Source organism: Salmo salar, chromosome ssa11, assembly GCF_905237065.1.
Source record: "Salmo salar chromosome ssa11, Ssal_v3.1, whole genome shotgun sequence".
In the NCBI taxonomy this organism is placed as follows: domain Eukaryota; kingdom Metazoa; phylum Chordata; class Actinopteri; order Salmoniformes; family Salmonidae; genus Salmo; species Salmo salar.
The window spans coordinates 110,892,959-110,917,959 of NC_059452.1; the positions used below are offsets into that span (position 1 = coordinate 110,892,959).

Sequence of the window (25,001 nt, forward strand, 5' to 3'; positions counted from 1 at the left end):
TGCTGCTGTATTCTGAATTAATTGTAGTTGGCTAATGTTTTTTTGGGAAGACCAGAGAACAAAGCATTGCAGTAGTCAAGCCTGCTAGTTATAAAAGCATGCATTAGTCTCTAAGTGTTGGCCCGGCTGAGAAACAGACTTTTGCAATATTTGTGGGGCTTGCGCAGCGAAAGCCCCAGCTTCAATCTTTGACATACTTACGGTGCATTCAGAAAGTATTCAGACCCCTTGACTTTTTCCACATTTTGTTACGTTACAACCTTATTCTAAAATGTATTAAATTAATTGTTTTCCTCATCAATCTATCCACAATACCCCATAATGACAAAGCAAAACGAGGTTTTTAGAAATGTTTGCAAATTTATAAAAAATGTAAAACAGAAATACCTTATTTACATAAGTATTCAGACCCTTTGCTATGAGACTAAAAATTGAGCTCAGCTGCATTCTGTTTCCATCGATCATCCTTGAGATGTTTCTACAACTTGATTGGAGTCCACCTGTGGTAAATTCAGTTGATTGGACATGATTTGGAAAGGCACACAGCTGTCTATGTAAAGTTGTTGACTTTGCATGTCAGAGCAAAAATCGAGCCATGGGATCGAAGGAATTGTCCGCAGAGCTCCGAGACAGGATTGTGTTGAGGCACAGATCTGGGGAAGGGTACCAAAACATTTCTGCAGCATTGAAGGTCCACAAGAACACAGTGGCCTCCATCATTCTTAAATGGAGAAGTTTGAAACCACGAAGACTTCCTGGAGCTGGCCGCCCGGCCAAACTGAGCAATCTGGGGAGAAGGGCTTTGGACAGGGAGGTGACCAAGAACCCGATGGTCACTCTGACAGAGCTCCAGAGTTCCTCTGTGGAGATGGAAGAACCTTCCTGAAGGACAACCATCTCTGCAGCACTCCACCAATCAGGCCTTTATGGTAGAGTGGCCAGATGGAAGCCACTCCTCTGTAAAAGGCACAGGGCAGCCCGATTGGCGTTTGCTAAAAGGAACCTAAAGGACTCAGACCATGAGAAAAAAGATTCTCTGGTCTGATGAAACCAAGACTGAACTCTTTAGCCTGAATGCCAAGCGTCATGTCTGGAGGAAACCTGGCACCATCCCTACAGTGAAGCATGGTGGTGGCAGCATCATGCTGTGGGATGTTTTTCAGCGGCAGGGACTGGGGACTAGTCAGGATCGAGGGAAAGATGAATGGAGCAAAGTACAGAGTGATCGTTGATAAAAACCTCCAGAGTGCTCAAGACTTCAGACTGGGGTGAAGATTCACCTTCCAACAGGACAACAACCCTAAGCACACAGCCAAGACAACGCAGAAGTCTCTGAATGGCCCAGCCAGACCCCAGACTTCAACCCGATTGAGCATCTCCGGAGAGACCTGAAAATAGCTGTGCAGCGACGCTCCCCATCCAAGCTGACAGAGCTTGAGAGGATCTGCAGAGAAGAATGGGAGAAACTCCCCAAGTACAGGTGTACCAAGCTTGTTGCATCATACCCAAGAAGATTCAAGGCTGTAATCGCTGCCACACAGTGCTTCAACAAAGTACTGCATAATGGTCTGAATTCTAATGTAAATGGGATATTTCAGGTTTTTTTTTAATACATTTTCAAAAACCTGTTTTTGCTTTGTCATTATGGGGTATTGTGTGTAGATTTATGAGGGGGGAAAAAACTATTTAATCTATTTGAGAATAAGGCTGTAATGTAACAAAATGTGGAAAAGTCAAGGGGTCTGAATACTTTCCGAATGCACTGTATTATTATTATTGTGGGGCTTGCTCAGCAAAAGCTTTAATCTTCAACATACTTCTTCCTATTATTATTATTAGTAGTAGTAGTTTATTCTTTACCACACTAGTCCTCCTACACCTTCTAAACTAGAAACTCCAACGTGCAGAGCGTCTCTAAAAAAGTTAAAGCTGTTTTAGTAACCGCATCAACATTTTTTGTAACTTTTTTTGCAAACTGCCATTTTGACCTCTCCCCCAATAAGTCAGACAAAAACATAGAAGGTATGACATCCTCCCCTTCTCTGCTTGTCAAATATGAAAGCGGATTAGGAATACCCTCTACCAATCTGTAGATAGAGCTGTTTTAGTAACCCATCAACTGATCTCTTTCTAGCTGCAGTAAGTTATGTAAGAAGCTAGCAGATGAATTATTTACTAACAAAAGCTGCAAATTCCAATAAAACCTCATGTTTTGAAGTTCACTTTCCTTCCTTTGTCCAACGTAACTATCATGATTCTAGCAAAGACATTTTGTGGGTCAGAGTGCAGTACGTAGTTAATATTAAAGAACAAACTTACTGCTTTAGCCAAAAGGGAGCAGTGTTGCCAATGCTACTGTTGAATAGCAACGCTTGACACGCGGGAATGAATGTCTTAATAGCCCTTCATATTCCCATGATTTGTCAATCTGTTTCAGACCAAACAGCTAGCTCTAAGATGTTGAATACTTTCCCAGTCTGGAGGACCTGGAAGGATGAAGGGAAGATTTGTAATGCGAACTACATTACTAGACATGCTCTAAATAACTTAACTTGCTAGTTTGCCTGTTTCTATAGAGAAGGGTGGGCTGTATCTCTCTGACTGGATAGAGTGGATTAGGAATACCTTCTACAAATAAAAGGTTGCAGCTGTTTCTTGGAGCTTAGAGTGACAACAAGTGGTATGGTGATGTCTACTAACCGCTCTCTGTGTCATCATTGAGCAGTCCAAATGGAGTCGTTGCTGTCACGTCCTGACCCTTGGAAGAGGTCATTTGAGTGGTCAGGGCGTGACAGGTGGTTTGTTTTGTATGTATTTTGGGTTTTCTGTTTCTATGTGGGTTTTTCTAGATTTCTATTTCTATGTTTTGTTTTCTATGTTTTGGCCGGGTATGGTTTCCAATCAGAGGCAGGTGTCTTTTGTTGTCTCTGATTGGAAGCCATACTTAGGCAGCCTGTTTTTCCTTTGTGTTTTTTGGGTTTTCCGTTTTGTTGATTTACCTGACGGAACTGTTGGCTGTCGTTTTTTGTTATTTTGTTTAAGTGTCGTCATAAATAAAGGAAATATGAGCACTTTACACGCTGCGCCTTGGTCCTCCTTCGACGACCCTTGTGACAGTTGCTATGTCAAAGATATAGAGGGCAATAAATATGATGAGGATGAAGAGTGACCACAATTACTGATCATAACCACACAAATATTGACCACACAACAACTGAACCACACAACTACAGACCACAACCACACAACTACTGACCACAACCACACAACTAGTGACCAAAACCAGACAACATCTGACCACATCTAGTGACCACTACCACACTACGACTGATAACAACCACATAACTTCTGACCACAACCACATAACTGCTTCCCCCATCTAGTGACCACTACCACATCTAGTGACCACTACCACATCTAGTGACCACTACCACATCTAGTGACCACTACCACATCTAGTGACCACTACCACATCTAGTGACCAAAACCACTCAACTGCTGACCACAACTTCTGACCACAACCAAATAAATACTGACCACAACCACATAATTTCTAACCGGAGAACTACAGTGTACTCAACTCCTGAACCACACAACTACTGACCACACAACTACTGACCACACAAGTACTGACCACAACTACTGAACCACTCAACTCCTGAACCACACAACTACTGACCACACAACTACTGACCACAACTACTGACCACACAACTACTGACCACACAACTACTGACCACACAACTACTGACCACACAACTACTGACCACAACTACTGACCACAACTACTGACCACACAACTACTGACCACAACTACTGAACCACAACTACTGACCACAACAACACAACTACTGACCACACAACTACTGAACCACAACCACACAACTACTGACCACAACTACTGACCACAACTACTGACCACAACTACTGACCACACAACTACTGACCACAACTACTGACCACAACTACTGACCACAACAACACAACTACTGACCACACAACTACTGAACCACAACCACACAACTACTGACCACAACTACTGACCACAACTACTGACCACAACAACACAACTACTGACCACACAACTACTGAACCACAACTACTGAACCACACAACTACTGACCACAACTACTAACCACAACTACTAACCACAACTACTGACCACAACTACTGAACCACAACTACTGAACCACAACTACTGACCACAACTACTGAACCACAACCACACAAGGTCTGACCACACATCCTACTACTGACCATAACCACACTACTACTGACCACTATTGAATATAGATGGGAATTATACATTATTATACTATTCAAATAATATAATTAAAGTACAACTTTTTAAACTTCTTTCACTACTACAAAAATACATTTAAAGAGCTTTAGCAAGCCCCACAACTTTACTATTAAAGTTTCAATCCAGTTCTTAAATGGTAAAAAGCTGATTTTGTCACATTAGAGATGTGTGAGTCTAAAATCACACCTAGGTTTTTAGCCTGCTGGGTTGCAATAGTGCCAGAGATTTTGACTGACTGTCTAGGCCAGGCTATTGTGCAATAGTGCCAGAGAATCAGTTTATCTCTATGGGCCATAGATTTGTCTTTGTTTAGCAAAAGGAAGTTTTCTGAAAACATTTTAGTGATACTTTCTGATGCTTCTCTCTCTCCTCTCCATATGGTCTCGCCTCACACACACAAACACATAGTCAATAACAACACAGTCAACACAGTGTTGCGCTGTATGTTGTCCCCCAGTTCCTCCAGATGGTTCCCCCTCCTGCTCTGTTCTGCCAGCAATGAACTACTCCTCCCTCAACCTGACCTGTTCATGGCCAGGGGGCCTGCCCCCCCCTTCACTACGCTGGACCACAAACCTTCTGGCACAGGTACACACACACACACACACACACACACACGTATACACACGCACACACACACATGCACACACACACGCACAAACACACGCAAAAAGGCTCCTAACAAGTTAAATGATTGTTGTTCTGGTTGTTATTGTAACAGGGAGGGGCGTGGCTTGGGGGTGAAGGGGCGTGGCCAGCCAACAATGTCTCCGTACTGCAGTCTGGATCCCAGGCCTCCAACAACTCTCTGTTCACCTGCCTTGGGATACACCCTGCTCTCAACACCTCCACACAATGCACTGCACGGGCCTGTAAGTCTCACACACACACACACACACACACACACACACACACACACACACACACACACACACACACACACACACACACACACACACACACACACACACACACACACACACGCTGCCCCTAACTTGCCCCTCCCTCTCTCTCTCTCTCTCTCAGGGTCTCCTTATGATGAGCCAGTGTGTTCTGCTTATGCCACCGGTAAGAACCAATACCTGCTGCTGTCCTGCTCCTGGGAAGGTAACTACAACAACAGTAACAGCCACAACAACCACCACCACAACAACAATACATATAATTATAATAATACTGTTCTTGTAGGTGGGTCTCCCAGGGCTGTGGTGTGGTGGGAGGGGCCTAAAGGAGAGGGAAGGGGCCAAGAAGTGGAGACCTCCAACATCCTGGTACTTCGTTCTAACTCCACCCAGAATGGACAGGCCTACACCTGCTACGCCAAACACCCCCTGGACACACGCACCAGGACCTGCAGCCTTAGACTGGGTAAGCACATACACACAAACCAACAAGGTCTTACGGTTTCAGGTCAATTTTTGACGAATCATGGACAAACATCTATTTTCAACCTATTTTGGACTGTATTCTGTCCACATGGTTACAGGTTTGCAATAGGGTTAAAACAGAATCAACAGTTATGAAATGAATTCCAACTCGTTAAGTTTGGGCTAGCATTTGGGATAGTAAAAAATATATAATAATACCCTGTTTCAAAATCAAATCAAATTGTATTGGTCACATACACATGGTTAGCAGGTGTTAATGCGAGTGTAGCGAAATTCTTGCGCTTCTAGTTCCGACAGTGCAGTAATATCTAACAACTAATCTAACAATTCTCAACGACTACCTAATACACACACATCTAAAGGGGTGAAGGAGAATATGTACATATGAATATATGGATGAGCGATGACTGAGCGGCATAGGCAAGGTGCAGTAGATGGTATAAAATACAGTATATTTTATATGAGTAATGTAAGATATGTAAACATTGTTAAAGTGGCATTATTTAAAGTGGCATTGTTTAAAGTGACTAGTGATCCATGTATTAAAGTGTCCAGTGATTGGGTCTCAATACAGTATATGCATGTGATATGAGTAATGTAACATATGTAAACATTATTGAAGTGGTATTATTTAGAGTGGAATTGTTTAAAGTGACTCGTGATCCATGTATTAAAGTGTCCAGTGATCAGGTCTCAATATTGGGCAGCAGCCACTCTGAGTTAGTGATGGCTGTTTAAGAGTCTGATGGCCTGGAGATAGAAGCTGTTTTTCAGTCTCTCAGATCCCAGCTTTGATGCACCTGTACTGACCTCGCCTTCTGGATGATAGCGGGGTGAACAGGCAGTGGCTCGGGTGGTTGCAGTTGCCATACCAGGCTGTGATACAGCCCGACAGGATGCTCTCGATTGTGCATCTTCTAACCCTAACTTAAAACTTTCCACCTCTCCACTGCTGACCCTTTGATGTGGATAGGGGCTGCTCCCTCTGCTGTTTCCTGAAGTCCACGATCATCTCCTTTGTTTTGTTGACGTTGAGTGAGAGGTTGTTTTCCTGACACAACACTCCAAGTGCCCTCACATCCTCCCTGTAGGCAGTCTCATCGTTGTTGGTAATCAAGCCCACTGCTGTTGTGTCGTCTGCAAACTTGATAATTGAGTTGGAGGCGTGCATGGCCACGCAGTCGTGGGTGAACAGGGAGTACAGGAGAGGGCTGAGCATGCACCCTTGTGGGGCCCCAGTGTTGAGGGTCAGCGAAGTGGAGATGTTGTTTCCTACCTTCACCACCTGGGGGCGGCCCGTCAGAAAGTCCAGGACCCAGTTGCAGAGGGTGGGGTTGAGACCCAGGGCCTCCAGCTTGATGATGATGAGCTTGGAGGGTACTATGGTGTTGAATGCTGAGCTGTAGTCAATGAACAGCATTCTTACATAGGTATTATTTTTGTCCAGATGGGAAAGGGCAGTGTGCAGTGTGATGGTGATTGCGTCATCTGTGGACCTATTGGGGCGGTAAGCAAACTGAAGGGGGTCTAGGGTGGCCGGTAAGATGGAGGTGATATGATCCTTGACTAGTCTCTCAAAGCACTTAATGATGACAGTAGTGAGTGCTACGGGGCGGTAGTCATTTAGTTCAGTTATCTTTGCCTTCTTGGGTGCAGGAAGTATGGTAGCCATCTTGAAGCATCTGGGGACAACAGACTAGGATAGGGAGTGATTAAATATGTCTCTAAACACACCAGTCAGCTGGTCTGCGCATGCTCTGAGGACACGGCTAGGGATGCCGTCTGCGCCAGCAGCCCTGCGAGGGTTAACATGTTTAAATGTTTTACTCACATCAGCCATGGAGAAGGGGGGGGGTGGCGCAGACTTTGTTAGCGAGTCGCGACGGTGGCACTGTATTATCCTCAAAGTGGGCAAAGAAGGTGCTTAGTTTATCTGGAAGCTTGACGTCGGTATCCGTGGCGTGGCTGGTTTTGTTTTTTGTAGTCCGTGACTTCCTGTAAACCCTGCCACATATGTCTCGTGTCTGAGCCGTTAAACTGCAAATCCACCTTTTCCCTGTACCGGCATTTTGCTTGTTTGATTGCTTTGCGGAGGGAATAACTACACTGTTTATATTCAGCAATATCGCCTGACCTTTGTCGTTCTGCCCCTGAATGAGGCAGTTAACTCACTGTTCCTAGGCCGCCATTGAAAATAAGAATTTGTTCTTAACTGACTTGCCTAGTAAAATAAATCAAAATCTACTGGGTTTAACTAACAGTATAATAGACATGTACTGGGTTTAACTAACAGTCTAATAGACATGTACTGGGTTTAACTAACAGTCTAATAGACATGTACTGGGTTTAACTAACAGTTGGATAGACATGTGCCGGGTTCACATGGTGTCTGTATATTAAAAAACAGTGATTGACTCTCTCTCTCTCTCTCTCTCTCCGTGTCCGTGTGTGTGTGTGTGTGTGTGTGTGTGTGTGTGTGTGTGTGTGTGTGTGTGTGTGTGTGTGTGTGTGTGTGTGTGTGTGTGTGGTAGAGGCTCCAGTCTTGTTGACCCAGCGTAGTGTGGTGTCTGTGTTCGAGGGCAGTGATGTCCAGCTCACCTGTATCCTGCAAGCTAACTATCCCCCGGTCAATCAGATCATCTGGTTCAACAACCGCAGACAGGAAGTCATACAGGTACATGCCCTGCCCCCTCTGAATCTGGTGCCAATGACCTGCTGCTAATCTAGGCCAGGTTACTGTACAGTACTTTGAAGACTGCCATCGGGCTCCTTTTATTTACGGCTGGTTGGCACTTTCCTCTAATTACCTCCACTTAGCTGTCCGTGTCGGGGTGCCCAGCTCCCGTATTCCCAGCAGAGGGAGCCAACATCGCCTCACGTACCTCCCCTCTATTACCATCCCCCTGGGTAGACCTCCTGGGATACCACAAAGCCCTTCTTACGTCAGCTGATGTCACAAAATGCTGTACAGATACCCAGCCTTAAACCCCAAACAGCAAGCAATGCAGGTGTAGAAGCACGGTAGCTATGAAAAACTCCAGGCCAGAACCTAGGAAGAAACCTAGAGAGGAACCAGGCTATGAGGGGTGGCCAGTCCTCTTCAGGCTGTGCCAGGTAGCGATTATAACAGAACATGGCCAAGATGTTCAAATGTTCATAGATGACCAGCAGGGTCAAATAATAATAATCACAGTGGTTGTCGAGGTGCAATAGGTCAGCACCTCAGGAGTAAATGTTAGTTGGCTTTTCATAGCTGATCATTCAGAGTATCTCTACCGCTCCTGCTGTCTCTAGAGAGTTGAAAACAGCAGGTCTGGGACAGGTAGCACGTCCGGTGAACAGGTCAGGGTTCCATAGCCGCAGGCAGAACAGTTGAAACTGGAGCAGCAGCACGACCAGGTGGACTGGGGACAGCAAGGAGTCATCAGGCCAGGTAGTCCTGAGGTGTGGTCCTAGGGCTCAGGTCCTTTTAGAGAGAGAGAGAGAGAGAGAGAGAGAGAGAGAGAGAGAGAGAGAGAGAGAGAGAGAGAGAGAGAGGAGAGAGAAGAAAGAGAAAGAAAGAGAGAAAAAGAGAGAAAGAGAGAGAGAATTAGAGAGAGAATTAGAGAGAGCATACTTAGAATCACACAGGACACCGGATAAGACAGGAGAAATACTCCAGATGTAACAGACTGACCCTAGCCCCCTGACACAAACTACTGCAGCATAAATACTGGACGCTGAGACAGGAGGGGTTGGGAGACACTGTGGCCCCATCCGACAATACCCCCGGACAGGGCCAAACAGGCAGGATATAACCCCACCCACTTTGCCAAAGCACAGCCCCCACACCACTAGAGGGATATCTTCAACCACCAACTTACCATCCTGAGACAAGGTCGAGTATAGCACATGAATATCTCCTCCACGGCACAACCCAAGGGGGGCGCCAACCCGGACAGGAAGATCACGTAAATGACTCAACCCACTCAAGTGATGCACCCCACCTAAGGACGGCATGGAAGAGCACCAGTAAGCCAGTGACTCAGCCCCTGTAATAGGGTTTGAGTCAGAGTATCCCAGTGGAGAGAGAAAACCGGCCAGGCAGAGACAGCAAGGGCGGTTCGTTGATCCAGTGCCTTTCCGTTCACCTTCACACTCCTGGACCAGACTATACTTAATCATAGGACCTACTGAAGAGATGAATCTTAAATAAAGACTTAAAGGTCGAGACTGAGACCGAGTCTGCATCTCTCACATGGATATGCAGACCATTCCATACAAATTGAGCTCTATAGGAGAAAGGAAATAAGGGGCCTAGCCAGAACCATGAATAACACCCCCAGACAAATATTTCTCCTACACCAAACTTTATAGTTGGCACTATGCATTGGGGCAGGTAGCGTTCTTCTGGCATCCACAAAACCAGATTTGTTGTCAGACTGGCAAATGGTGAAGCGTGATTCATCACTCAAGAGAACCAGTTTCCAGTGCGACAGAGTCCAATGGCGGCTCCCGACGAACAGTTATTGTGCTGACGTTGCTTCCAGAGGCATTTTATAGCTCGGAAGCGAGTGTTGCAATCAAGCACAGATGATTTTTACGCACTACGCACTTCAGCACACAGCAGTCCCGTTCTGTGAGCTTGTGTGGCCTACTACTTCGAGGCTGAGCCGTTGTTGCTCCTAGACGATTCCACTTCAAAATAACAGCACATGCTGTTGACCGGAGCAGCTTTAGCAGGGCAGAAATTTGACGAACTCACTTGTTAGAAAGGTGGCGTCCTATGACAGTGTCACGGTGAAAGTCACTGAGCTCTTCCATAAGGCTATTCTCCTGCTGTCACGGCTGTTCAAAGGATCGGACCAACGCGCAACATGGCTGTAGTTCCACATATTTATTTATCCCGTGAAACGTTTGCAATACACCAAAATACTTGTAAAAACAAAACAACAAACCGTGACGGAGAGAAAATAACACAAAAAATTTAACAACCCACAACCACAAATGGAAAAACCCCCTACATAAATATGATCTCCAATTAGAGACAACGAGAACCGGCTGCCTCTAATTGGAGATCATCCCAACAACCCCAACATAGAAATAGAAATCTAGAATAACAACATAGAAACAGATAACAAGAAAACCACCCAAAAACACCCCCTGTTCACGCCCTGATCTACTCTACTATAGAAAATGACATCTTACAAGGGTCAGGACGTGACACCTGCCAATGTTCATCTATGGAGAATGCATGGCTGTGTGCTCGATTTTATACAACTGTCAGCAACAGGTGTGGCTGAAATTGACGATTCCACTCATTTGAAGGGATGTCCACATACTTTGTATATATACTGCTCAAAAAAATAAAGGGAACACTTAAACAACACAATGTAACTCCAAGTCAATCACACTTCTGTGAAATCAAACTGTCCACTTAGGAAGCAACACTGATTGACAATAAATTTCACATGCTGTTGTGCAAATGAAATAGACAACAGGTGGAAATTATAGGCAATTAGCAAGACACCCCCAATAAAGGAGTGGTTCTGCAGGTGGTAACCTGCAGAACCTGCAGATAAGCCTCCCAGTAAAGCATTAGAAACAATCAAGCAACCCAGAAAAATGCTAAAAAATAGCCCATATTAACATTTGTTGCCTAAGAAACAAGGTCCATGAAGTAAATAACTTTCGTATAACAGATTACATTCATATTCTGACTATCTATGAATCTCACTTAGATAATACCTTTGATGATACAGTGGTAGCAATACATGGTTATAACATCTATAGAAAAGACAGAAATGCCAACGGAGGCGGTGTTGCTGTCTATATTCAGAACCACATTCCTGTCAAGCTTAGAGACGATCTAATGTTAAATATTGTTGAAGTAATATGGCTACAGGTTCATCTGCCTCACCTAAAGCCCATTCTGGTGGGAAGCTGCTATAGACCACCAAGTGCTAACAGTCAGTATCTGGATAATATGTGTGAAATGCTTGATAACGTATGTGATACCAACAGAGAAGTATATGGATACTAATAAGCATGGACCCATTAACAAAATTACTGCAAAAACTGTTAAATCCCCATTAAATCCCCGTGGATTGATGAGGAATTTTAAAATTGTATGTTTGAGAGGGATAATGCAAAAGGTATGGCAATTAAGTCTAGCAGCCCATCTGATTGGCAAACATACTGCAAATTAAGAAACATGTGACTAAACTAAATAAAAAGAAAAAGAAACTACACTATGAAACAAATAAATTATATAAAGAATGATAGTAAAACGTTTTGGAGCATCTTAAATGAAATTCCTGGGAAAAAAAGCCAACTTGGCTCCTTCATTCATTGAATCAGATGCTCATTCATCACAAAGCCACTGATATTGCAAACCACTTTAGTGACTTTTTCATTTGCAAGACAAGCAAACTTAGGGATGACATGCCAGCAACAAACGCTGACACTACACATCCAAGTATATCTGGCCAAATTATAAAAGACAAGAATTGTACTTTTGAATTCCATAAAGTCAGTGAGGAAGAGGTGGAAAAATATTGTTATCTATCAATAATGACAAGCCACCGGTGTCTGACAATTTGGAAAATTACTGAGGATAATAGCAGACGATATTGCCACTCCTATTTGCCACATCTTTAATTTAAGCCTTATTTTTGCTGGAGCCCAGGAAGAGTAGCTGCTGCTTTGGCAGCAGCTAATGGGGATCCATAATAAATGCAAAATACAAAAAAGGTTATGAAAATGTGAAGAATGTGAAGAAACATAGATATCTGCTGTATACTTTGTTTAATTAACTGCAGAACTACCTGTGACAAGTAGAGTTAAAATGTGATTGGTTGATTCACAGGAAGTAACGTGTAGAGTTAAAAGGTGATTGGTTGTTTGACAGGAAGTCCAGGAAGCCCTGGCCACAACCAGGAAGTATGTGCTGCGTCGCGCAGCTGCATGGACCAACCTGACGGTCCTAGAGACGGATGGAACAACAGACAGCGGCCAATACTGGTGCTCCGCTAGCAACGCCGTGGGAGGGACTGAGATCCCTGTTACGCTATTGGTCAAGAGTAAGATCCCTGTTACGCTACTGGTCAAGAGTAAGATCCCTGTTACACTGTTGGTCAAGAGTAATATGCCTGTTACGCTATTAGTCAAGAATAAGATCAATAAAGCTTTAGTCTGTACACCCACAAAACAAAACAAATTGGTTTTCTGATGAACTGAATGGCTATTTCATTACTGTTCTACTGTACCTCCTCCTCTCATCCCCTTCTCTTTCTCTGACCCCCCCCCTCCCCATCCTCTCTGTCTCCCTGCCCTCTCCCCCTCTCAGGATACCCCATGCCTCCCAATGTGACCCTGGTAAGGCTGGTTTACAGCAGTCGGCAGCGCAGAGAGGTGGAGCTGGAGTGGCAGATGGAGGGAGAGGGAGAAGGAGGAGAGGGAGGAGGGCTGACTGGGTTCATACTTGAGCGCAGACTAGAGGAGGCACCAGGGAGGAGGAGAGGAGAGGAGGAAAAGAGAAGGAGAGAGAGGAGGCTGGTACAGATCCTGCTGACCAAGAGGTGAGCCAGAAAGAGAGTTGGGGGGAGAGAACAGAGTTGGGGGGCCAGAGAACACACAGAATAATACAATTCTGTTATTCTGCATGGAATAATTAAGTTTGTTGTTCCAGCAGATACCATGATAGTTGTGTTGTCACGTCCTGATCAGTATTTAGGTATTATTTGTATTATTGTTTGGTCAGGACGTGGCAGAGGGTATTTGTTTTGGTTGGTTCGGGGTGGTGGTTTGATTAGAAGGGTGTTTGTTTTATTATTTCCAGGTTTGGGTTATGTTCTATGTTTTTCTGTATTTCTATGTTATCTCTAGTTTAGTATTTCTATGTTAGGTATTGGGTGTTGGACTCTCAATTGGAGGCAGGTGTTTGTAGTTGCCTTTGATTGAGAGTCCTATATATAGGAATGGGTTTTGTTTGTATTTTGTGGGTAGTTGTATTTCGCACTGCTGTTATTTATTTAGCCTGTGAAACTGTCGGTCTGTCGTTTTTTGTTTTCTTGTGTTTTTCGTGTTCACTACTTATTATTAAATATTATGATGAACATGCAACCCGCTGCGCCTTGGTCCTCTCTCTCCTACGACACCCGTGACAGAACTACCCACCACAAACGGACCAAGCAGCGGAGGAGGGAGCAACGGATGGACTATCGTGAGACATGGGCAGAACTGAGGATAAGCATTTCCAGGGCTATGGAGGAGTTAAGGGAGCCCGAGAGGCAGCCCCATAATATTTTGGGGGAGGGCACACGGGTAGTTTGGCTGGGCGAGGATTGAGCCCCAGGCCAAATCCCCGTACCTTTTTTGGGCAACATATGACTGGACAGGTCCCGTGATTTGAGGTGGTGGGTGCTGTGGCGAGGCCGGGTATTTTCAGGCCGGTATGCGCAGTACCAGCGGCCCGCATGTGCCAGGAGAAAGTGGGCATCCAGCCAGTAGGGGTGATGCCAGTCCTGCGCTCGAGATCGCCAGTGCGCCTCTAGGGTCCAGTGTTTCCCGCTACACGCACTAGCCTTGAGGTGCGTGTCCCCAAACTGGCACTTCCAGCACCACGCATCAGGCTTCCAGTGCGTCAGCCCACTCCAACTCGGCCGGTTCCTGCTCCCCGCATTATCCCTGAAGTGCGTGACCCCAGGCTGGTACCTCCACTACCAGCCCCACGCATCAGGCTTCCAGTGCGTCAGACCAGGCCCGAGTGTCCGGCAACAGTGCCTCGTCCAGAGTATCCGGCAACAGTGCCTCGTCCAGAGTGTCCGGAACCAGGTGAGATGGCCCACTGTCAGGAACCAGGTGAGACGGCCCACTGTCCGGAACCAGGTGAGACGGCCCACTGTCCGGAACCAGGTGAGACGGCCCACTGTCCGGAACCAGGTGAGACGGCCCGCGACCCGGAACCAGGTCAGACGGCCCGCGACCCGGAACCAGGTGAGACAGCCCGCGACCCGGAACCGAGTGAGTCTGCCCGCGACCCGGAACCGAGTGAGTCTGCCCGCGACCCGGAACCGAGTGAGTCTGCCTGCGGTCCGGATCAGAATGAAGTTTACTATAAATTTGAACTATGTGAGTCTGGCTACAGCTCGGAACCAAATGAGTCTGCCTACGGCCCGGAACCGAGTGAATCTGCCTACGGTCCGGAGTCAAGAAAGCCTTCCTACAGTCTGGAGGACAGTAGGCCAGAACCTGAGGCATGGGTTTTGTTTGTATTTTGTGGGTAGTTGTATTTCGCACTGCTGTTATTTATTTAGCCTGTGAAACTGTCGGTCTGTCGTTCTTTGTTTTCTTGTGTTTTTCGTGTTCACTACTTATTATTAAATATTATGATGAACATGCAACCCGCTGCGCCTTGGTCCTCTCTTTCCTACGACACCCGTGACATGTGTTCTATCTAGTAGATACCATGATAGTTGTGTTCTATCTAGTAGATACCCTGATAGTTGTGTTCTATCTAGTAGATACCATGATAGTTGTGTTCTATCTAGTAGATACCATGATAGTTGTGTTCTATCTAGTAGATACCCTGATAGTTGTGTTCTATCCAGTAGATACCATGATAGTTGTGTTCTATCTAGTAGATACCAGGATAGTTGTGTTCTATCTAGTAGATACCCTGATAGTTGTGTTCTATCTAGTAGATACCATGATAGTTGTGTTCTATCTAGTAGATACCATGATAGTTGTGTTCTATCTAGTAGATACCCTGATAGTTGTGTTCTATCCAGTAGATACCATGATAGTTGTGTTCTATCTAGTAGATACCAGGATAGTTGTGTTCTATCTAGTAGATACCCTGATAGTTGTGTTCTATCTAGTAGATACCCTGATAGTTGTGTTCTATCTAGTAGATACCAGGATAGTTGTGTTCTATCTAGTAGATACCATGATAGTTGTGTTCTATCTAGTATATATCATGATAGTTGTTTTCTATCTACGCACAAAAAGCTTATTTCTCTCAAATTCTGTGCACAAACGTGTTTACATCCCTTTTTGTGAGAATTTCTCATTTGCCAAGATAATCCATCCACCTGACAGGTGGGGTGTATCAAGAAGCTGGTTAAACAGCATGATCATTACACAGGTGCATCTTGTCCAAGAGAATTCTCGTTGGTTATTGTCACAGCCGTGTATATCCCTCCTCAAGCAGATACCACAACGGCCCTCAAGGAACTTCACTGGACTCTATGTAAACTGGAAACCATATATCCAGAGGCTGCATTTATAGTAGCTGGGGATTTTAACAAAGCAAATTTGAGAACAAGGCTACCTAAATTCTATCAGGTTGTGAAGGCAGGAAACAAAATCTTCACTTTGCTGATCCTCAACACTGGGGCCCCACAAGGGTGCGTGCTCAGCCCCCTCCTGTACTCCCTGTTCACCCATGACTGCGTGGCCATGCATGCCTCCAACTCAATCATCAAGTTTGCAGACGACACAACAGTAGTGGACTTGATTACCAACAATGACGAGACGGCCTACAGGGAGGATGTGAGGGCACTCGGAGTGTGGTGTCATAAAAACAACCTCTCACTCAACATCAACAAAACAAAGGAGATGATCGTGGACTTCAGGAAACAGCAGAGGGAGCAGCCCCCTATCCACATCGATGGGACAGCAGTGGAGAAGGTGGAACATTTTAAGTTCCTTGGCGAACACATCACAGATAAACTGAAATGGTCCACCCACACAGTGTGGTGAAGAAGGCGCAACAGCGCCTCTTCAACCTCAAGAGGCTGAAGAAATGTGGCTTGTCATTTAAAACCCTTACAAACTTTTACAGATGCACAATTGAGAGCATCCTGTCGGGCTGTATCACCACCTGGTACGGCAACAGCACCGCCCACAACCGCAGGGCTCTCCAGAGGGTAGTGCGGTCTGCCCAACACATTACTGGTGCCACTGCCTGTTCACCCCGCTATCATCCAGAAGGCGAGGTCAGTACAGGTGCATCAAAGCTGGGACTGAGAGACTGAAAAACGGCTTTTATCTTTTATCTCAATGCCGTCAGACTGTTAAACAGCCATAACTAGCACATTAGAGGCTGCTGCCTATAGGCATAGACTAGGAATCACTGGCCACTTTAAGGAATGGAACACTAATCACTTTAACCTCTTACATCTAGACGTTCCGCTAGCGGAACACCTGCTCCAATATCCAATGATGGGCGTGGCGCGAAATACAAACTCCTCTAAAATCCGAAAACTTCAATTTTTCAAACATATGACTATTTTACAGCATTTTAAAGACAAGACTCTCATTAATCTAACCACACTGTCCGATTTCAAAAAGGCTTTACAACAAAAGCAAAACATTAGATTATGTCAGCAGAGTACCCAGCCAGAAATAATCAGACACCCATTTTTCAAGCTAGCATATAATGTCACATAAACCCAAACCACAGCTAAATGCAGCACTAACCTTTGATGATCTTCATCAGATGACAACCCTAGGACATTATGTTATACAATGCATGCATGTTTTGTTCAATCAAGTTCATATTTATATCAAAAACCAGCTTTTTTACATTAGCATGTGACGTTCAGAACTAGCATACCCCCCGCAAACTTCCGGTGAATTTACTAAATTACTTACGATAAACGTTCACAAAAAGCATAACATTTATTTTAAGAATTATAGATACAGAACTCCTCTATGCACTCGATATGTCCGATTTTAAAATTGCTTTTCGGTGAAAGCACATTTTGCAATATTCTCAGTAGATAGCCCAGCCATCACGGCTAGCCATTTAGACACCGACCAAGTTTAGCCCTGACCAAACTCCGATTTACTATTACAAAAGTTTGGGTTAGGGTTAGGGTTAGGGTTACCTTTGTTGTCTTCGTCAGAATGCACTCCCAGGACTGCTACTTCAATAACAAATGTTGGTTTGGTCCAAAATAATCCATCGTTATATCCAAATAGCGGCGTTTTGTGCGTGCGTTCAAGACACTATCCGAAGTGTAAATAAGGGTCACGAGCATGGCGCAATTCGTGACAAAAGATTTCTAAATATTCCATTACCGTACTTCGAAGCATGTCAACCGCTGTTTAAAATCAATTTTTATGCCATTTTTCTCATAAAAAAGCGATAATATTCCGACCGGGAATCTGCGTTTAGGTAAACAGACGAAAGAAAACAAAGCATTCTGTCGACGCGGGCACGAGCCTGAGTCTCACAGTACTGTAACCAGCCACTACCCAAACGCGCTACTTTTTTTTCAACCAGAGCCTGCAAAGCCACGATTCAGCTTTTTGCCGCCTTCTGAGAGCCCATGGGAGCCGTAGGAAGTGTCACGTAACAGCAGAGATCCTCTGTAATGGATAGAGATAATCAAGAAGGGCAAGAAATTGTCAGACAGGGCACTTCCTGCATGGAATCTTCTCAGGTTTTGACCTGCCAAATGAGTTCTGTTATACTCACAGACACCATTCAAACAGTTTTAGAAACTTTGGAGTGTTTTCTATCCAAAGCTAATAATTATATGCATATTCTAGTTTCTGGGCAGGAGTAATAATCAGATTAAATCGGGTACGTTTTTTATCCGGCTGTGAAAATACTGCCCCCTAGCCATAACAGGTTAATAATGTTTACATATCTTGCATTACTCATCTCATATTTATATACTGTTTTCTATACTTTTCTACTGTACCTTAGTCCGTTCCGCTCTGACATTGCTCGTCCATATGTATATAGCATTACTGCGCTGTCGGAGCTAGAAGCACAAGCATTTCACTACATCCGCAATAACATCTGCTAATCACATGTATGTGACCAATAACATTTGATTTGATTTGACAACGAACACAATTGCATTTTATCAAGTGCAATTTGAACGTACAGAGAGATACCATGACGAGATCTTGCGGCCCATTGTCATCCGTCTCCATCACCTCATGTTTCACCATGATAATGCGCGGCCCCATGTCACAAGGATCTGTACACAATTCCTGGAAGCTGAAAATGTCCAGTTGGGCTGCATACTCACAAGACATGTCTCCTATTGAGCATGTTTGGGATGCTCTGGATCGACGTGTATGACAGCGTGTTCGAGTTCCCACCAATATCCACCAACATCGCACAGCCATTGAAGAGGAGTGGGACAACATTCCACAGGCCACAATCAACAGCCTGATCAACTCTATGCGAAGGAGATGTGTCACACTTCATAAGGCAAATGGTGGTCACACCAGATACTGACTGGCTTTCTGATCCATGCCCCTACCTTTTTTTTACGGTACACTATATATACATATATATATGTCAGCCACACCCATTGCTGAAAGGTGTATAAAATGGAACCGTGTTCTCTGCGGTGATGAATCACGCTTCACCATCTGGCAGTCCGACAGACAAATCTGGATATGGTGGATGCCAAGAGAACACTACCTGCCCAAATGCATAGTGCCAACTGTAAAGTTTGGTGGAGGAATAATGGTCTAGGGATGTTTTTCATGGTTCAGGCTCAGCCCCTTAGTTCCAATGAAGGAAATCTTAATGCTACAGCATACAATGACATTGTAGACGATTCTGTGCTTCCAACTTGTGGCAACAGTTTGGGGAAGGCCCTTTCCTGTTTCAGCATGACAATGGCCCCGTGCACAAAGCGAGGTCCACAGAGAAATTGTTTGTTGAGAACATTGTGGAAGAACTTGACTGACCTGCACAGAGCCCTGACCTCAATCCCATTGAACACCTTTGGGATGAATTGGGACGCCGACTGTGAGCCAGGGCCTAATCGCCCAACATCAGCGCCCGAACTCACTAATGCTCTTGTGGCTGAATGGAAGCAAGTCTCCTCAGCAATGTTCCAACATCTAGTAGAAAGTCTTCCCAGAAGAGTGGATGCTGTTATAGCAGCAAAGGGGGGACCAACTCCGTATTAATGCCCATGATTTTGGAATGAGATGTTTGACAAGCAGTCCACATACTTCTGGTCGTGTAGTGTATCTGTGACCAACAGATGCATATCTGTGTTCCCAGTCATGTGAAATCCACAGATTAGGGCCTAATGAATATATTTCAATTGACTGATTTCCTGATATGAACTGTAGCTCTGTAAAATCTTAGAAATTGTAAAAAAAAAAGTTGACATTTTTTTGGTCATTGCAGATATTAATATAGTTTTGTTGTTGTAGGAGCAGCGACAGGAAAAAAGGAGTCGTTTCTCTCCATGGAAGCAGGTGGCGGTATTGGAAGCCAGGGAGAGGGTCCACACGCTGGGCAACATGACCCCAACAGATACCTACCAGATACGCATCACAGCTGTCAATCACAGAACCCTCGGACACCCCTCCCCCCCAGAAACACCAGGTGAGTGAGATATATTATTACTACCATTATTGTTACTACTATCATATTATTATATACTATTATATTAAAAAGGGGGAAAGGATACAGAGGGGGAGGGAGACAACGAGAGTGTGAGACAGAAAGAGAGGGAGGCAGAGAGAGAGGGGGATAGAGACAGCAAGAGAGAAGGAGACAGCGAGAGAGAGAGAGGGAGAGGGAGAGAGGGGATAGAGAGAGAGAGAGAATTTGAGTTAAAAAAAACTTTATTGGGTCTGGGAACCCAAAACACAATAAACACTCAAATCAAATCAAATGTTATTTGTCACATACACGTGTTTAGCAGGTGTTATTGCTGGTGTAGTGAAATGCTTGTGTTTTTACCTCTAACAGTGCAGTAATATCTAACAGTAATATCAAAACATTTCACAACAATACACACAAATCTAAAGTATAGCAATGGAATTAAGAATATATAAATATTTGGGCGAACAATGTCAGAGTGGCATAGACTAAGATACAGTAGAATAGAATACAGTATATACAAATGAGATGAGTAATGCAAAATATGTAAACATTATTAAAGTGGCTAGTGTTCCATTATTAAAGTGGCCTGTGATTCCAAGTCTATGTAATGGTTGTTGTCCTTGATCATCTTTTTTGGCCTTCCTGTGACATCGGGTACTGTAGGTAGTTTACCCCCAGTAATGCGTTGGGCAGACCGCACCACCCTCTGGAGAACCCTGTGGTTGTGGGCGGTGCTGTTGCCGTACCATACGATGATACAGCCTGACAGGATGCTCTCAATTGAGCATCTGTAAAAGGTTGTGAGGGTTTTAGGTGACAAGCCTCCTGAGGTTGAAGAGGTGCTGTTGCGCCTTCTTCACCACACTGTGTGGGTGGACCATTTCAGTTTGTCCGTGATGTGTACGCCAAGGAACTTAATTAACATTTTCCACCTTCTCCACTGCTGTCCCGTTGATGTGGATATGGGGTGCTCCCTCTGCTGTTTCCTGAAGTCCACGATCATCTCCTTTGTTTTGTTGATGTTGAGTGAGAGGTTGTTTTCTTTACACCACACTCCGAGGGCCCTCACCTCCTCCCTGTAGTCTGTCTCGTCATCGTTGGTAATCAAGCCCACTACTGTTGTGTCGTCTGCAAACTTGATGATTGAGTTGGAGGCGTACATGGCCACACAGTCATTGGTGAACAGGGAGTACAGGAGGGGGCTGAGCACGCACCCTTGTGGGGCCCCAGTGTTGAGGATCAGCAAAGTGAAGATTTTGTTTCCTGCCTTCACAACCTGGGGTCTGCCTGTCAGAAAGTCCAGCACCCAATTGCACAGGGCGGGGTTGAGACCTAAGGCCTCGAGCTTAACCTCTATGGGCTAGGTGGGACGCTAAACTCTAAATTTATGCTTTCGCCGTAAAACCTTTTTGAAATTGTAAAACGTGGTTAGATTAAGGAGATGTTTATCTTTCAAATGGTGTAAAATAGTTGTATTTTTGAAAAATTTGAATTTTGACATTTATTTGGATTCAAATTTGCCGCTCTTGAAATGCACCTGCTGTTGATGGAGTGCACCACGGGTGGCACGCTAGCGTCCCACCTAGCCCCAAGAGGTTAATCTAACCACGTTTCACGATTTCAAAAAGGTTTTACGGCGAAAGCATAAATTTAGAGTATGTTAGGACAGTACATTTACAAGAGTTGTGTGTAATGTTTTGTCAAGTCAAAGACAGGGTCACCAAAACCATAAAACCAGCTAAAATGATGCACTAACCTTTTACAATCTCCATCAGATGACACTCCTAGGACATTATGTTAGACAATGCATGCATTTTTAGTTCTATCAAGTTCATATTTATATCCAAAAACAGCGTTTTACTATGGCATTGATGTTGAGGAAATCGTTTCCCTCCAATAACCGGCAGTCAAGTCAGCGTCACAAATTAAATAATTAAAATTAGAAAACATTGGTAAAATATTATATTGTCATTTAAAGAATTATAGATTTACATCTCTTGAACGCAATCAACTTGCCAGATTTAAAAATAACCTTACTGGGAAATCACACTTTGCAATAATCTGAGCACTGCGCCCAGAAAAATACGCGTTGCGATACAGACTAGACGTCATGTTGGGGAGATCTAAAATCGAAAATACTATGTAAATAATCCATTACCTTTGATTCTCTTCATCAGATGTCACTTCCAGGTATCACAGGTCCATAACGAATGTAGTTTTGTTCAAAAAAGCTCATCATTTATGTCCAAAAATCTCCGTCTTGTTAGCACATGATCTAAGCCAGCCGGACTTCTCGTCATGAACGAGGGGAAAAAATATATTTACGTTCGTTCAAACATGTCAAACGTTGTATAGCATAAATCATTAGGGCCTTTTTTAACCAGAACATGAATAATATTCAAGGTGGACGAATGCATACTCTTTTATAACGTATTGGAACGAGGGTACCCAACATGAACTCGCGCGCCAGGTGTCTAATGGGACATCATCGTTCCATGGCTCTTGTTCGGTCAGATCTCCCTCCAGAAGACTCAAAACACTTTGTAAAGGCTGGTGACATCTAGTGGAAGCAATAGGAAGTGCCAAAATATTGTGTGTTTTTCAATGGGATAGGTTTAAAGGTAATACAACACATCAGGTATCCACTTCCTGTCAGAAAATGTCTCAGGGTTTTGCCTGCCAAATGAGTTCTGTTATACTCACAGACACCATTCAAACAGTTTTAGAAACTTTAGAGTGTTTTCTATCCATATATAATAAGTATACGCATATTCTAGTTACTGGGTAGGATTAGTAACCAGATTAAATCGGGTACATTTTTTTTATCCAGACGTGCAAATGCTGCCCCCTAGCCCTAACAGGTTAAGCTCTCTAGGCTAGGCGGGACGAATTCGTCCCACCTACGTAACAGCCACTGCTATCCTGTGGCGCGATTTTCAAAACCTTAAAAATCCTATTACTTCAATTTCTCAAACATATGACTATTTTACAGCCATTTAAAGACAAGACTCTCGTTAATCTAACCACACTGTTCGATTTCAAAAAGGCTTTACAACGAAAGCAAAACATTAGATTATGTCAGCAGAGTACCAAGCCAGAAATAATCAGACACCCATTTTTCAAGCCAGCATATAATGTCACCAAAACCCAGAAGACAGCTAAATGCAGCACTCACCTTTGATGATCTTCATCAGATGACAACCCTAGGACATTATGTTATACATACATGCATGTTTTGTTCAATCAAGTTCATATTTATATCAAAAACCAGCTTTTTACATTAGCATGTGACGTTCAGAACTAGCATACCCCCCGCAAACTTCCGGGAATTCGCTAACATTTTACTAAATTACTCACGATAAACGTTCACAAAAAGCATAACAATTATTTTAAGAATTATAGATACAGACCTCCTCTATGCACTCGATATGTCCGATTTTAAAATAGCTTTTGGTGAAAGCACATTTTGCAATATTCTAAGTACATAGCCCAGGCATCACGGGCTCGCTATTTAGACACCCGGCAAGTTTAGCACTCACCATAAACATATTTACTATTATAAAAGTTTGATTACCTTTTGTTGTCTTCGTCAGAATACACACCCAGGACTGCTACTTCAATAACAAATGTTGGTTTGGTCCAAAATAATCCATCGTTATATCCGAATAGCGGCGTTTTGTTCGTGCGTTCCAGACACTATCCGAAATAGTAAAGAAGTGTCGCGCGTATGGCGCAATTTGTGACAATAAAATTCTAAGTATTCCATTACCGTACTTCGAAGCATGTCAACCGCTGTTTAAAATCAATTTTTACGACATTTTTCTCGTAGAAAAGCGATAATATTCCGACAGGGAATCTCCTTTTCGGCAAACAGAGGAAAAAATCCCAAAGGCGGGGGCGGTCGGGGTCACGCGCATAAGCCAGTGTCCCTTGATCGGCCACTTGAGAAAGGCGATAATGTGTTTCAGCCTGGGGCTGGAATGACGACATTCTGTTTTTTCCCGGGCTCTGAGAGCCTATGGAAGACGTGGGAAGTGTCACGTTAGAGCAGAGATCCTTAGTAAATGATAGAGATGGAAAACAAGTTCAAGAAATGGTCAGACAGGCCACTTCCTGTAAAGGAATCTCTCAGGTTTTGACCTGCCATTTGAGTTCTGTTATACTCACAGACACCATTCAAACAGTTTTAGAAAATTTAGGGTGTTTTCTATCCATATGTAATAAGTATATGCATATTCTAGTTACTGGGTAGGAGTGGTAACCAGATTAAATCGGGTATGTTTTTTATCCAGCCGTGTCAATACTGCCCCCCTATCCTAAACAGGTTAATATTAGACATCGTGCACCAGCTGTTATTGATAAATAGACACATACCCCTGCCCCTCGTCTTACCAGACGTAGCTGCTCTGTCCTGTCGATTCACGGAAAACCCAGCCAGCTCTATATTATCCGTGTCGTCGTGCAGCCACGACTCGGTGAAACATAAGATAGTAGGATAGTCTTAATCGTAGATCATCTGGTTTATTTTCTAATGATTGCACATTGGCCAATAGTACGGATGGTAGTGGTGGTTTACACACTATCCTCCGAATTCTCACCAGGCACTGCAACCTCTGCCCCCGTTTTCTCTGTCTTTTCTTCATGCGAATGACAGGGATTTGGGCCTGGTCTCAAGAAAGCAGTATATCCTTCGCTTCAGACTCATTAAAGAAAAAAATATTTTTCCAATTTGAGGTGAGTAATCGCTGTTCTGATGTCCAGAAGCTCTTTTCGGTCATAAGCGATGGAAGCAGCAATGTTATGTACAAAATAAGTTCCAAACAAAATAGCTCAGTTAGTTAGGAGCCCATAAAATGGCAGCCATCCCCATTCTGATCGGACAGTGCACTCAAGTGTTTTGGAAAGAAAAGAAAGAATGGATACCGGTCTGTAGTTTTTGACATCAGAGGAG

At 44.0% G+C, this 25,001-nt stretch overlaps 1 long non-coding RNA gene across 1 annotated transcript; it reads left to right on the forward strand.

Moving 5' to 3' along the window:
- Positions 1–5,521: 5,521 nt before the first annotated feature.
- On the forward strand, positions 5,522–12,655 carry LOC123725265 (uncharacterized). Its single transcript, XR_006757768.1, has 3 exons — positions 5,522–5,671; positions 8,223–8,365; positions 12,581–12,655. It is a non-coding gene; the product is annotated as an uncharacterized lncRNA (long non-coding RNA).
- The last annotated feature ends 12,346 nt before the right edge of the window (positions 12,656–25,001 follow it).